This window comes from Capsicum annuum, chromosome 1 (assembly GCF_002878395.1).
Source record: "Capsicum annuum cultivar UCD-10X-F1 chromosome 1, UCD10Xv1.1, whole genome shotgun sequence".
Classification (NCBI taxonomy): Eukaryota; Viridiplantae; Streptophyta; class Magnoliopsida; order Solanales; family Solanaceae; genus Capsicum; species Capsicum annuum.
In genome coordinates, this window is record NC_061111.1 from 136,213,644 (window position 1) to 136,229,661 (window position 16,018).

Sequence of the window (16,018 nt, forward strand, 5' to 3'; positions counted from 1 at the left end):
ATCATCATTTCTTTCATGATCTATCATTCTTACAATTGCCTCTATCTGGCTTAACTCATGATTTTATGTGATAGACTATGCCTCCTCGCCAAGCTAATGCCCACAGGAATGGTGATCAACCACCACTGCACACCGACCCTTTAAATGAGAATGTGTCTCATGCTGAATTTCAGGCTGCCTTTTAAACATTGGCCCAAGTTGTTAATGCTAATGTTTAGGGAAACCAATGGGCAACATTTCTATTTCAGCAAAATGGTAATTTAAGTGCAGCCAGAATTTAAGACTTTATGAGGATGAATCCACCCGAGTTCCATGGGTCAAAGGTGGAAGAGGATCCTTATCTCTTTATTGATGAGATGATAAAGATTACTCAAATTATGTATGTTACTGAAGAGGAGAGTATATAGTTGGCATTTTATAGACTGAAGGATGTTTCTTATGATTGGGTTGTTATGCGGAAGGAAGGTATGGGTAAGAATGTAACTCCTATGTGTTGGTAGGTATTTTAGAATGATTTTCTGGATAGGGTTTCCATGTGAGATAAGGAAGGCTAAGGAGGAAGATTTTATGAACCTAAAGCAGGGCTCTATAATAGTGAATGAGTACTTTTTTAAGTTTACTCAGTTGTCTAAGTATGCTTCCGAGATGTTATCTGAATCTAGAGCTTTTAAGAGTAAGTTCATTACTAGTGTGCCTGATTTGGTAGTTAAGGAGTGTAGGACTACCAAATTGATTGGGGATATGGAAATTGCTCGATTGATGAAACATGTTGTAATGCCCTAGTCTTACCCCGGATGCTACACGGTGCTCATAATCTCAAAGGACCACAAACTAACCCATGACTGGTACCTACTACAATAACTGTGTGCTAAATACTATAATAATTGCGGAAATAGGAAAAACCATATTCCATAAGCTTTAAATCTGCAAATAAAACTAGATGCAGTATCATAATAAAATACCAATACTGAATATAAGTACTAAAAACTAAACAACTGTCCGAAGATACTTAGTCTGAAAAGCATCTAAACTTTTTGAACTATAGAATTGATGGGACAAGTCCCCAACTAACTCCGACAACTGAAAATAATACTAAAATACTGAAAAAAACCATGCCCTCAAACTATGAGGACTTACCACTACATTGACTGCTGAAAATCTAAATTACTAAGGGTGCTCTGGTGCCGATGCGTCTGAACCTATAATATAAGACATCATAGTGCAAAAGAAAAGCATGCATCAATACTTTGAATGTACTGGTATGCTCAGTGAGGTAGCCTAAAGTGAATGGGTTCACATGCATGAATAATAATATCTGAATAACTCAAGTATGACTGAATGAGAGTACATACATGAATATGAAAACTGTACTGAGATCATAATAACACGAATACTGGATTAGTAACTGAATGACTATATTTGGTAGTCTTGATTTTTTGGAACTACACTGAGTCCCATACTGAGCTGAGTAACTATGCCTATCAGTCCTAAATCTGTGGAATCGAACTGAGTTCCATATCGAAACTGAATCTAAAACTGAGACTGTAGGAAGTAATCATCTTATCAACATGCCCCTTCTCTAACTGATTTAGGGTCCGACCTATAACCCCAGTTGGAAGGGTCTTAATATCGTGCCACGGGTAAGGACAAGTGCTGAGTCACCCTCATCTGGCAGGTACTCTGAACGAGAATGGTGTGGTACCCTTAACTGGTAGGTAGATCACCCCATCATCCCTCAACTAGAAGGTTGATGTATCCACCTATGCTGGCTATGCAGTTCTAGAATACAAGGAATTCTTCTAAGGAGTTCACCCTCTACTGGCAAGTGAGTCCCCATCCTTAGGTTCACTCGGTGTTGAATCTTACTCTACTGAATAGACACTAGATTTAATTCTAAACTGTACTAGGCTAGACTAAACTGTTATTGGTCGTACTGTATAGCTGAACTGAACTGAGTTCATTGAGTTCTGTGGACTAAGAGAAAACTACTGAATTCTATTAACTGAATAAATTCTACTGATCGAGACATGACTGATTCTTCTCTGTGACTAACCATGGCTGTAGACAAGCAACTAAATTGTCGATTATTAAATACCCCCAGGGCTCAATAGCATAAACTTAAAAGACATGGTAATTACTACTTAGTCATAATTCATTCATTGGGCATTCAAGCAAATACTTGCATGACATGAACTTGCATACATACTAATATGATATAATTTCACTATTCAACTTATGTGCACAATTTATCAAACACTTTTAGGGCATAATATATGCTCATAACACTGACACCGATTCATATGCTCCACATGGGAGACATGCTCGCCTAAAAGATCTGGATGGATGGGCTGAGGAGCTGACTGGTCTCCCGTTCCTCTTCCCTAAGTCCTCTTTGGAGGCATATTCTATAAATAGAAAAGAACTAGGACAAAAAAGAGAGTGTAAATAGAGCTCATGCTCACTCACACGACATGAATACTGAAAGAAAGGAAACTATTCCTAAAACATCTCGTAGCCTCTTATCCATGAGTGTAGCGCAAACCATACCCATGTACAATACTTTACTAGATGGGACTTTCAGACTTTCTAGGACACTATTGAACCTTAGGCTTTTATACCAAGTTTGTAGCGCCCTGAGTTTGTACCCTGGATGCTACACAATCCTCATTATCCTGAAGGACCACAAGCTAACCCATGACTGGTACCTGCTGCAATAACTGTGTAATAAATACCATATTAATTGCAGAAATAGGTAGAAACATATGCCATAAGTTTCAAATCTATAAATAAATCTGGATGCAGTATGAAAATAAAATACCAATACTAAATATAAGTACTGAAAACTGAACAACTGTCTGAAGATACTCTAGTCTGAAAAGCCTCTAAACTATCTGAACTATGGAGTTGATGGGACAAGAACCCAACTAAATTTGACTACTGAAAATAATACTAAAATACTAAAAACAACTATCCTCGAACTATGAGGGCTCACCACTATGCTGACTATTAAAAATTTGAACTACTAAGCGTACTCTGGCGCCCGTGTGTCTGAACCTATGATATAAGACATCATAGCACAAAAGAAAAGCATACATCAGTACTTTGAATGTACTGGTATACTCAGTGAGGTAGACTGAAGTGCATGGGTTCACTTAAATGAACAATAATATCTGAATAACATGAGTATGACTGAATAAGAGTACATGCATGAATATAAAAACTATACTGAGATCATAGTAACACTGAATACTGTATTACTGGTAACTGAATGACTGTATCTGGCAGTCTTGATTCTGTGGAACTATACTGAGTCCGGTACTAAGCTGAGTGACTATGCCTGGAAGTCTTGAATCTATAGAACTGAACTGAGTTCCATACTGATACTAAATTAGAAACTGAGACTATGGGAAGTAATTATCTAACCGATATACCCGTTCTCTAACTAATTTGGGGTCCAACCTGTAACCTCAGTTGGAAGGGTGTAAATACCATACCACGAGTAAGGACAAGTACCGAGTCACCCTTATCTGGCAGGTACTCTGAATCAGAATGGTGGTACCCTCAATTGAAAGGTAGATTACCTCATCAACCCTCAACTGGTAGGTTGATGTGTCCACCTACACTGGATACGCAGTTCTAGAATGCAAGGACTTCTTCTAAGGAGTTCACCCTCTATTGGCAAGTAAGTCCCCATCCCTGGGTTTACACGGTGCTGAATCCTACTCCCAACTGAATAAACATTGGACTGAATTCTAAACTATACTAGGCTAGACTGAACTATTACTGATCATACTGTATAACTAAAATGAGTTCAGTGAGTTCTATGGACTGACGGAATACTACTAAAATTTGTTAACGGACTGAATTCTACTAATCGAGACATGACTAATTCTCCTCTGTGATTAACCATGGCTCTTGACAAACAACTAAATTATCGGGTATTAAATACCCCCAGGACTTGATAGCATAAACTTAAAAGACATGGCAAAATCTTGAGACATGATAATTACTACTTAGTCATCATTTATTCATTGGGAATTCAAGCAAACACTTGTATGACATGAACTTGCATATATGTTAACATGATATAATTTCACTATTTAACTCATATGGACAATTTATCAAACACTTGTGAGGCATAATATATGATCATAATACTAACAAAACATGATTCAATTCCAATTTCACAATTCTAAGAGGTTCAACATGGATTCACATGATAAGGCACACATCAATTAACTCTACATGAATCTTTCAATAAATCATGAATACACTTTAATTCAAATCATAAAATCATTCTACATGAACTTTAAAAGAGTTTCTTGGACTCTAAGGGTGGAAAAAACCCTTGGATGAACACTTCACATACCTTAGTTGAAGAATTTCTGAAAGTTAATGGTGAGTTCTTAATTTGAAATTTGAACACCTAGGGTTCTGTTCTTGAGAAAATTGGAGAATTAATGAGTATAGTTGCTCTCCAAAGGGCTTAATTTCTTGTTTTTTGGGGATGAAGGATGTGGTAAAAGACCTAAATACCCACAAGGATGCGGTATTTTAATGACTGAAAAGCCGTGTTACCCGATGTGCAGGCTAATGCACCATGTCGTTGGCATCGATGCAATAGACAATACGCCGTGTTGAGTCTACATCGGTTCACTGGAATTTACACTGAAGTTAGGGAAAAACTATCTTATCGATGCGATGGTCGATGCAGCGCATTGAGATCTCATCGACCCACTATTTTGGGCACTTAAATATGATCTAAACGAGGTCTGAAAAATCTAAAACTTGCCCAAAAATAGCTATTGATATTTTTGATCATGAATTAAATCAAATATCGACATTTAATGAATGTAAGGTCATAAAATAAGCTTGCCAACTTTTGAAGGCTAAAATAACACTAAGTCTGAATACTTACCTAAAATATTCTAAGTCTGGGACCCTTTGTCAAGCCTAAAAGACTGATTTAAGCTAAGAATTTTGTGGGGTTTTACACATGCTCAATAGAGTAAGGCAAAAAAGTTGAAGAAAATAGAGAAGAGAAACAAGAGGGCTAGGACTGGACAATTTGAGTATAGTTAGCCAAGATCTGGAAGAGGAAGCCATTTACAGTTTTAGGGAAATTCATCAGTGCCTGCGCCATGTCAAGCTAGTGTCCCTGCACTCAAAACTAGGCAAGAATAGAAGGATAGGACTTTGAATTCCAAGACTTAGAACAATGTAGTTAGGAGGCCTAGTTACCCGACATGTGAAAAGTGTGGTAGGACCCATCTTGGTGAGTGCATAATGGTCAAAGGGGGTTTTTATGGTTGTGGTAAGATGGGAAACAAGACCAAGGAGTGTCCGTATGTTAAGAAGGGAAGTTGAGATGTTCATTCTTAGGCTTAGGTTACTAATGTACCAGCTTAGCAGGGTTGCCTAGTCCCTCCACAAGGTGCATCATCTAGTACCTATGGCGGTCAGCGCTAGAATCGATTTTATACTTTACCATCCTATCAGAAAAAAGAGAGGTCACAAGATATTGTCACTGGTATGCTTCATGCCTTTCACCTTGATGTATATATGTTATTAGGCTCTGGATCAAATCTCTCTTATGTAACTCCATTGGTTGCTGTAAAATTTGGGGTAGGCCTTGAAAAATTCTCTAAGCCCTACTCAGTTTCATCCCCAGTAGATGAGTCAGTTGTTGCAATATGAGTCCATAAAAAGTTTCCTATCACCATTCTCCATAAAGTAACACTAGCAGATTTGATAAAATTAGATATGGTAGACTTTGATGTCACTTTAAGGCATGTAGCACGGATTGTGTAATACCCCAAGTTTTTATGTCATAAACCTCTCACCTTTTTTTTCCCTCACAAAATTAGATCCAGCCTAAAGTAATGGCTACTCATAAGTTGACGCTCTTATTTCTATCTTTTCTATATAGCTATTTTCATGAGAATTCATACACTCGCAGATCAGTTCAGTAGCTCCTTATGTTTAAGATTTAGTTATTCAGTTTATTTTAGTTGTGCATGATAGCTTAATGCCTCAGATTCCTCAGTATTTTTAGCTTAAATTAGCCATATTCGAGGATGAATGCTCCTAAGGAGGAGATAGTGTAATACCCCATATTTTTTTCCTAGCTTAAATTCATTTCTAGAATGTTAAGAGATAGCTTCAAAGATGAATACTTTTTATTTAATGTGGTATTTTCTAGATTTAGACTTTCTATTGTGTCGAAAATTGAATAAGTTTTTCATCGATACCAAATCTGCCCAATTCGACACTTGGTAAAGAAGTTAGGACATTTTTAGTAAAGCAGTGTCCTACCTAGGCACTCACCCCATCGCGATGGATGTTAAATGGAAATCATCAAATTCCAGTAGACCTCCGCGATAGCCCCGCCTCACAGAGATATCCTATTTTCTATTTGTCAATTTCCAGAAGTCTAACACAATATTACCATGTTAAATATTGGCCATTTTCCTAATTGTCAAAATCCAGTAGCCCAAAGCGATCTTACTATGTCGTGTTGGAGGCCAAAATGGCATTCCAAAGGGGCATCGCGATGGTGTCACATTACGGACCACGCCCAATTCCAACTCATCCACTTTTTAGTAAGCCACTGCGATAGTGGTACGTCGCGATGGCCTACCAGTTTGGAAAATATTGCTTTTTTTAGATTCGTTTAGAAGTTTAAAGAGGGTATTTTGGTCAATTCCCAAGCCCCTAATCCGTGTATAACATGAGATTTAACCCATTCTAAGCCTATTATGCCTATTATTCATCAATTCTCTCTCAAAGAAAAACCCTAGAGCTCAAAGCTTTCTCTCCAAAAAATCAAAATCCTCCATTATTTCTCAAATAAAGCTCTAAATTAAGGATTCCCAAGACAAGATCATCAAGTAATCATCATCAATAACTCAAATAAGAATCAATAATTCAAGTTTCTCCATCTAATCATCTATCAAGGTATATGAGGTTTATGGACAAGGATCTCTTTCATCCTTGTGCCCAAAAATGAGAATTGAATTAGGGTTCATACCCATTATTGCTAATTTCAAGATTATGAGATTTCCAATGTTTTAAAAGTTGAATTGGATGTCTATATTTACACTTTCATGCCAATTGCAGGAATTTACAGATTTTGAGATGAATTATTATTGTTTTCATTATTAAGCATAGATATTTCAATATTTTGACATGAGTTTGATGTATGGTTATTAAGCCCAAGTTTATATGTTGATAATTCAAGAAAGATGATGCTTTAAGCCTCCTATGATCAGTTTATTGATAAATTTTTAGTAAACCCTTAATCTTTTAATCTTAAGCTAACATAAGGAATCCACATTGTTCATATAGTTGGAAATTTAAAGAAAGAGAAGAATAATTGTTTTCCATTATAAACCCTTATGCTATTTTAAGGTAGATTTCCTAAAAGTTTTGAGTGATAAGTATGGGAGTAGTACTTAGCATCGAGTTGGGTATGATTCCAAGGTCTCATGCCCCAGAACTATAAGCCATCGTAGGTTTAAGAACCCATAGTAGGCTAAGTCAGTGAACACTTAAGCTAAGGTTATACTCCTTGGCAAGAGTATGACACCTCTCCCTAACATGAGGTTTCTTTCTTAGGAGGACAAGATGTTGGACTACATGACAATTCACATAGTTTATGTCGGTTTGAAGTACCCCCTAAAGTTCTTAAATCCGAAGATAGAATGATAGAAAAGCTTTTAAGAAAACTAAGTGTAAAGGCTCATAATTTTATTTAGATTATGCTTTACAAAAAGATAAGAGTTACAGATTTTAGCTTTCATATTTCAGACTTAGAAGTAAGTCCTTTTTTCACTTAACATGATTTAAAGATAGAGTACTAGTACAACTTTTAGAACTAAATGTTCTGGCTCACTAGATTTACAAAGTATGATTTTGATATTAATGATGACAACTTTTTGATATTCCACCTTATGTGAGTTATTTACATTTAGCATGCATTGTTTTATAAATTATGATAATGAGATGATATTTTACTTATGAATTTCACCCCTATATACTCAGTACATCTTCAAAGTACTGATCCATATATACGTCTATGTGTTATATTGTCTCATAATGTAGGTATCAGTTCAGTTGTAACACGTATACCATATTCAAATAGTTTGCAGCTTCCAGTTAGTAGGTGATGAGTCCTCTTGATTAAAGGGCTCGAGTTAGTCATATAGTTTGAGCAGTATTTTACTTTTATTTACTCAGTCGTACTGATTTGAGATAGTTGGGGGTCATGTCTCGGCTAGCTAAAGTCAATACTAGTAGAGGCTTCATAGATAGTCAGTAGAGTTAATGTATTTGATTCTAGTATTGGTTTGTAAAATAAGAGTTGTAATCATTTTAAATTTAGTTCTATATTGACCAGATTCAGAAAAGAGTCATCTTTCACTTATTTTGTTCAGATTTATGTATTTTATTCAGTTGCTTTTGAGTTATTCTAGTAGAAGGGTTAGCTTGGGGTCACTTGTGGCCCTAAGCACCGTATGACGTCTCGGGACCTGTTTTTGGGATGTTACAAACTTGGTATCAGAGCACAAGGTTTAGGTTTCCTAGGGTGTCGGTGAACCCATGTCTAGTAGAGTCTTACGAAATGGTATTAAGACATCACACTTTTCTTCAGGAGGCTACAAGGTATTTAAGAAAAGTTTCTCTCCTTTCTTACTCTATGTCGTGTAGTAAAGTTTTTCTCTCAAAATCTCTTGCCTATTCGTGTGCTACCCCAAAATTCTTCATCTATGACTTATTCTTGAGATAACACGATTATCCAGTTCCAATTTCATCCCCAGATAATGTTCTCAAATTTGCTAGCAAAAGTCTTAGAAATCACACCAAGGGCTTGAGAGGAGCTCTCTAGTGTGTCATAAGTCCCTCAAGTTGAAAGTTATGTCCCTATCCTTATGAGTTATTCAGTTAAGACAGAACTAGATATGTATTTAGATTGCCCATTGACCCTTTTAATACAGGTAGTGCTAATAAGAAGAGATAGTATAAACCTAGACTATTAAATAAAGTGGGCATTCAAGGGTTATTATGAACTTTAGTATTGTTATTTATGAATAATAGAACCTTATTATAGTTTGAAGTATGGGTATAGAAGAGTAGTGGCATGAAAGTGGGAATGATGATTGATAGAATGTATAGGGATAAACTTATGCATGTTACCAAGATGTATTAAGGTGATATATCCTTGTGTATTAGTTTAGTAGAGGGTGAAGAATGAGTTATTAGTTAAGGTAAATTGTTGTTTTCTTGAAGTAAGGAAGGAGTTATTGATGGTATTTATTGTGATTGAAAAGTATAAGATATTAATGAAGTATTTGGTGATTGAGTACCGTTAAGTAGGTGTATAGAATAGTAAATAGTAGTGATGTGTAGAAGTAGTATGTACTAATGGATTATAATGTGATAGGTCATATGATTTTGACTGATTACTATTATTATAAAGGTCTAGTGGACTAGTGTTTCTTGATATTTTATTTTATCGCTTCGAAGTGAGAATTATTTTTAAGGTGGGTTGTTAAATTATGTTTAGCACTAGAGATTAAGTTTGAATAGTTGATGATCATCAAGGTGGATGTAATGATTTCTTGGCTAGTAGTGCATATGGAAGTGATCTAGTAGGCTTGAATAGTATGTGCAAGAGTTTGAGTCCATTTTAATTCGTAATTAAGTATGATGTTGTATGTATGATGTGGAAGTATGCCCAGAATGATATGGGGTTGCATTATCTTCTAAGGTTATTATGTGTTGTGTGTGGTTAGTAGTACCATTGATTTTCTAAGAGGAAGGAGACTAGTTATATAGTATATGATGTTCTTAATGGCTAAGTTAAGGAGTTGAGTTATGGATAGATGATGTAGAGCCCTGTTGGTATGATCTTGATTCTCATGGTTTAGAAATATAAGTTTAGAGAAGAAATATTAGTAGTCTATGATGGAAGCAGTATGGCTTATTAAAGGTTGAAGATATTTGTGTTAAGTGCTAGAATCTAAGTTTGAATCTTTGAAGATTGAGCAAATAGAAATAAGAGTTGAAGCTCTAGAAGGTGTGAACTCTGGATGTGGTGATACTCATGAGGATTCTAAGTTAGTAAGTGTTCAAGATATTATATGATTACTAGTGGGGCTATAGAAATATAAAGTTGTACCTTGAAAGGAAGTATTAGAAGTGGATTTTATACTTTCAGGTGTAGTATTTCAGAGTAGGTTTATTATTTGCGTGTATTGTTGTGTTCTAGACTTTAGAGTGTAGTGAGTGTAGTCTATTTTAGTGTTTAGTGAAGGATTCCTTAGACTTATATGATGGCTTAAAGCTAAGAGAGATATGATAGAATGAGTAACCAAGTAAAGCTCTAAAATTCTAGTAGTGATGTCAGTATGTTATAGAACATCAGAAAATGGGGGTGAGGCTCAACCCATTCTTATTTCAGTATTGGTATTTTAGTTATCCCAATATCTACACATTCCTTACATGTTTGTTCCATGATCATAGTTTATGTTCATGTACGTAATAGAGGATTATGTACTCTCCCATTTCCTAGTACGAGGAGTTTTAGTTCATTCAGCAATTTGAATCATATTCCATAAAGTTATGAACTCCAAAATTCAGGTCATGCAACTCATGACTCATGCACTTATGCTTTAGAGTATGTTCAGTTCCAGTACTCTGGAAACACTCTTAGCGATCAGAAAAATTCATATCTATATCATGTATGTCCTCAGATTAGATATCTTTAATGAATCCATGTCGTGGATACTCTTTTCCCCAGAACTCGGTAAAGTGTCAAGTTATTCTTAGTATCCCTTCATATTTCAGGCCTTAGTATTCCAACCTTTCAGTGACCTTCCCTTAGGTCAAGATAGTGATGATGAACAGTTGTGTGGATGGGAAAGAGTAAATGTGTTATATTAGGAAAAATAGTTGTAGGCTTGAACATTATGTTGGTTTATAAGTGGATGGGCGCATTGTTTGCTAAAGATTTCCTAGTAAGAAGTTGAATTTTGTTATAGAAGTGTTAAGACGAATTATCTTAGAGAAGAGTAGATATGACAATGCTTGGGGTATTGAATACATTGTTCAAACTAGTATTATGGTGTAATGTGCAGTACCTCGTGATTTCAAGTGAGGCTTGACCATGATAAGAGGAATTAGTTTACTTTAGACATTAGTAGATGGATTTATCAATGTCCAAAGTTCCTTGCACCCTAATATCATTCGAAATTTCTTAGACGAGTATTGGAGAAATACTCCATTTGAGTATGAACATTCAGTATGATTCAATCCGTATAGCCAGCAATCTAGTTTATCAGTTAGACAGATAAATTTCTATAGTTTTCCATCTTCTGATTTAGTATAGTCTTACTACCTAAAATTTCATGAGTATGGCCATTTCAAGAGGTAGTATGTTCGCATCCAGGTAAATTGTGAAATTCAGCTCAGTACATGCATCATGCATCCATTTCAGATTTAAATATTATGTCATGATCCACTCTGTAAGTATCATGTGTATCATCCCAGTCTTCTCCTAGTATTTCAACCAAACCAGTATCATTCGGAGACGAATGATCTAAAGGGGGAGATATTATAATACACTTGAGTTTTCATGTCATAAACCTCTCATATTTTTTTCTCATGAAATCAGATCCAACCTAAAGTAATGGTTACCCATAAGTAGACACTCTCGTTTCTATCTCAGTCATATAGCTATTTTCATGAAACTTTATACTCTCATAGATCAGTTCAGTAGCTCCTTATGTTTAAGATTCAATTATTCAGTTTATTTCATTTGTGTATGATAGCTTAAAGCCTCATATTCCTCAATATTTTCAGCTTAAATTAGCCTCATTCGAGGACGAATGTTCCCAAGGGGGAGATATTTTAATACCAAATTTTTTTTCCTAGCTTAAATTCATTTCTAGAATGTTATGGGATAGTTTTAAAGATGAATACCTTTTATTTAATGTGTTATTTTCCAGATTTAGACTTTCTATTGTGTGGGAAATTGAATAAGCTTTCCATCGATACGAAATTCGCCCAATTTTGATACTCGATGAAGAAGTTAGGGAATTTTAAGTAAAGCAGTGTCACATCTGGGCACTCACCGCATCGCGATGGATGTTAAAATGGAAATCGTCAAATTCCATTGACTCTCCGTGATAGCCCCACATCACAGAGATGTCCTATTTCTCATTTGTCAATTTCAAGAAGTCCAACGCGATTTTGGCGCATCGCGAAGTGGTCCATTTTCCAAATTGTCAAAATCCAGTAGCCCAATGTGATCTTACCACCTTGAGTTGGTGGCCAAAATGGCATTCCAAAGTGGCACCACGATGGTGGTGCATTGCGGAGCACGCGCAGTTCCCACTCGTCCACTTTCTAGCAAGCCATCGCAATAGTGGCATGTCATGGTGGCCTACCAGTTCGAAAAACGTTGCTTTTTTTAGATCCGTTTAGAAGTTTAAAGGGGATATTTTGGTTAATTCACAATCCCCCAATCCATGTATAACATGAGATTTAACCCATTCTAAGACTATTATGCCCATTATTCATCAATTTTCTCTCAAAGAAAAACCCTAGATCTCAAAGCTTTCTCTCTAAGAAATCAAATCCTCCATTGTTTCTCCAACAAAGCTCTAAATTGATGATTTGCAAACCAAGATCATCAAGAACTCATCATCAAGAACTTAAATAGAATCAATAATTTAAGTTTCTCCATCTAATCACCTATCAAGGTATGTGGGGTTTATGAACAAGGATCCTCTTTAATCCTTGTGCCCAAATCCAAGTTTTATTTACAAATTTATATTATTTTAAATAAATATTCATGAGATTTGAATTAGGGTTCATACCCATTATTGCTAATTTCAAGATTATGAGATTTCCAATGTTTTAAAAGTTGAATTGTATGTCTATTTTCACACTTTCATGCCTATTGCAGAAATTTACAGATTTCGAGATGAATTATCATTGTTTTCATTATTAAGCATGAATATTTTAATTTTTTGACATGAGTTTGATGTATAGGTTATTAAGCCCAAGTTTATATGTTGATGATTCAATAAAGATGATGCTCTAAGCCTCCTATGATCAGTTTATTCATAGATTTTCAGTAAAGCCTTGATCTTTTGATCACAAGATAAGATAAGGAATCCACATTGTTGATATAGTTTGAAATTTGAAGAAAGAAAAGCATAATTGGTTTTCCATTTTAACCCTTTGTGCTATTTTAAGGGGGATTTCCTAAAAGTTCTGAACGATAAGTATGAGAGTAGTATTTAGCACCGAGTTGGGTATGATTCCAAGGTCTCATGCCCTAAAACTATGAGCCACCATAGGTTTTAAGTGCCCATAGTGGGATAAGTCAGTGATCAATTAAGCTAAGTTTATACTCTCTGGCAAAAGTATGACACCTTTCCCCAATGTGAGGTTTCTTCGTCAGGAGGACAAGACGTTGCACTCTATGACAGCTCACATGGTTTATGTATGTTAAAAGTACCTCCCAAAGTTCCTAAATCATATGACAGAATGACAGAAAAGCTTTTAAGAAAACTAAGTGTAAAAGCTCACAATTTTATTCAAATTATGCTTTACAGAAAGATAAGAGTTAGAAGTGAGTTAAAAGCTCACAATTTTATTCTGCATTTAGATTTTAGACTTAGAAGTGAGTCCTTTCTGTACTTAGACATCATGATTTAAATACAGAGTACGAGTATAGCTTTTAGAACTAAATGTTATTGCTCACTAGATTTACAAAGTATGATTTTAATATTCATGAAACCAATTTTAGTATTTTAGATATTCCAGCTTAATTGAGTCATTTACATTTAGCATACATTGTTTTATAAATTATCATGATGAGATGATGTTTTACTTATGTATTTCACCCCCAAATACTCAGTACATCCTCAAAGTTCTGATCCACATATACGTCTATGTGCTATATTATCTCATAATATAGGAATCAGTTCAGTTATAGCACACATCCATTTTCAGATAGTTTGCAGCTTTCAGTCAGTAGGTGATGAGTCCTCTTGATTTAAGGGATTGAGTCAGTCATATAGTTTGAGCAGTATTTTACTTTTATTTATTAAGTCATATTAATTTGAGATAGTTGGGGGTCATGTCCCATCTAGCTAAAGTCAGTACAACTAAAGGCTTCGTAGACAATCAGTAGAGTTAATGTATTTGATTCAAGTATTGTTTGTAAAAGCAGAGTTGTAATTATTTTAAATGTAGTTCTGTATTGACCAGATTCAACAATGAGTCATATTCCGCTTATTCATTTAGATTTATGTATTTTATTTAGTTGCTTATGAGTTGTGCCAGTAGAAGGGTTAGTTTGGCATCACTAGTAGCCCTAACCTATTTTTGGGGCGTTATAGATTGGCTCCATTAATGTTATGCATCAATAGATTGTTGCACCCATATGGCAAAGTTTCAGTTTTTTGATGAGGCAATTTTTGAGTAGAAGGGTAGTTCTGTGCCTCCAAAGGTCGTTTCCTATCTTATATCAAGGACAAAAAGTTAATATCATAATGGAGTATATATCATTTTGTTTAAGTCAAGGATACTAAGTTTTGAGTCCCAATAGTTCAATAAATCCATGTAGTCAGTGAGTTTTCTAAAGTTTCCCCTAAAGATCTGCCAGGGTTACCTCTAGATAGAGAAGTAGAATTCGGTATTGATCTTCTTCCTGATACTCAACCCATCTCTATTCGCCCATATTGCATGGATCTGGATAAACTTAGAGAGTTAAAGGAACAACTTAAGGAGCTCCTATATAAAGGTTTCATCAAACCCAGTTTCTCTTCATAGGGTGCTCCTATTTTTTTCGTACACAAGAAAGATGGCATTCTCATAATGTTATAGATTATAGATAACCAAAAAAGGTTACTATAAAAAACAAGTATCCTATTCTTAGGATCAATAATTTATTTGATCAGTTTTAGGGTCCAGATAGTTCTCCAATAATGACCTTATGTTGGGATACCATCATTTGAAAGTTAGGGATCAAGACATTCCAAAAACAGCTTTTCAAATGAGGTATGGCCATCATGAGTTTGTCGTTATGTCATTTGGAGTGACAAATAATCCTGCAACTTTCATAGATTTGATGAATAGGGTCTTCAAGAAGTACTTGGACGTATTTGCCATCGTGTTAATAGATGACATACTTGTGTATTCCAGGACTAACGAGGAGTATGCAAACCATTTGAGAATAGTGCTGCATACCCTCAAGGACCCTCAATTGTATGCAAAGTTTGGTAAATCTAAATTTTGGTTAGAATCTTTTACCTTCTTGGGTTATCTCATTTCAGGGGATAGTATTCATATGGATCCTCAGGCGACTAATGCAGTGAATCACTATCCTAGACCCATCAATCCATCTGATATCCAGAGCTTCTTGGGGTTGGCTAGGTATTATAGAAGATTTTTTGAAGAGTTCTCCTCTATACCTTCACCATTGACTAAACTGACCCAAAAGAAAGTGAAGTTCATATGGTCAGATAAGTGTGAGAAGAGTTTTAAGATTTGAAGGGTAGATTGACTTCGGCACTAGTGTTATCTTTGCTGGAAGGATTAGATGGATTTGTGGTGTATTGTGATGCTTCCAAAGTTGGGTTAGGTTGTGTGTTGATGTAAAATGAAAGAGTGATAGCTTATGCCTCTAGGAATCTAAGGATCATGAAAAAAAATACTCAACTCACGACTTGGAGTTAGCTGTTGTGGTTTCTACCTTGAAAATTTAGAGGCACTGCCTTTATGGTATGCATGTTGATATTTTCACTGACCATAAAGTCTTCGGTGTGTATTTTCTCAAAGGGAGCTAAATCTTCATCAAAGGATATTTTTGAAGTTGTTGAAAGATTATGACATAAATATGCTCTATCATCCAGGTAAGGCTAACGTAGTGGCATATATGCTAAGTATGTAGTCTATGGGTAGTGTGTCTCACGTGCAGACAGAATAATAAAAGTTGTTTTAA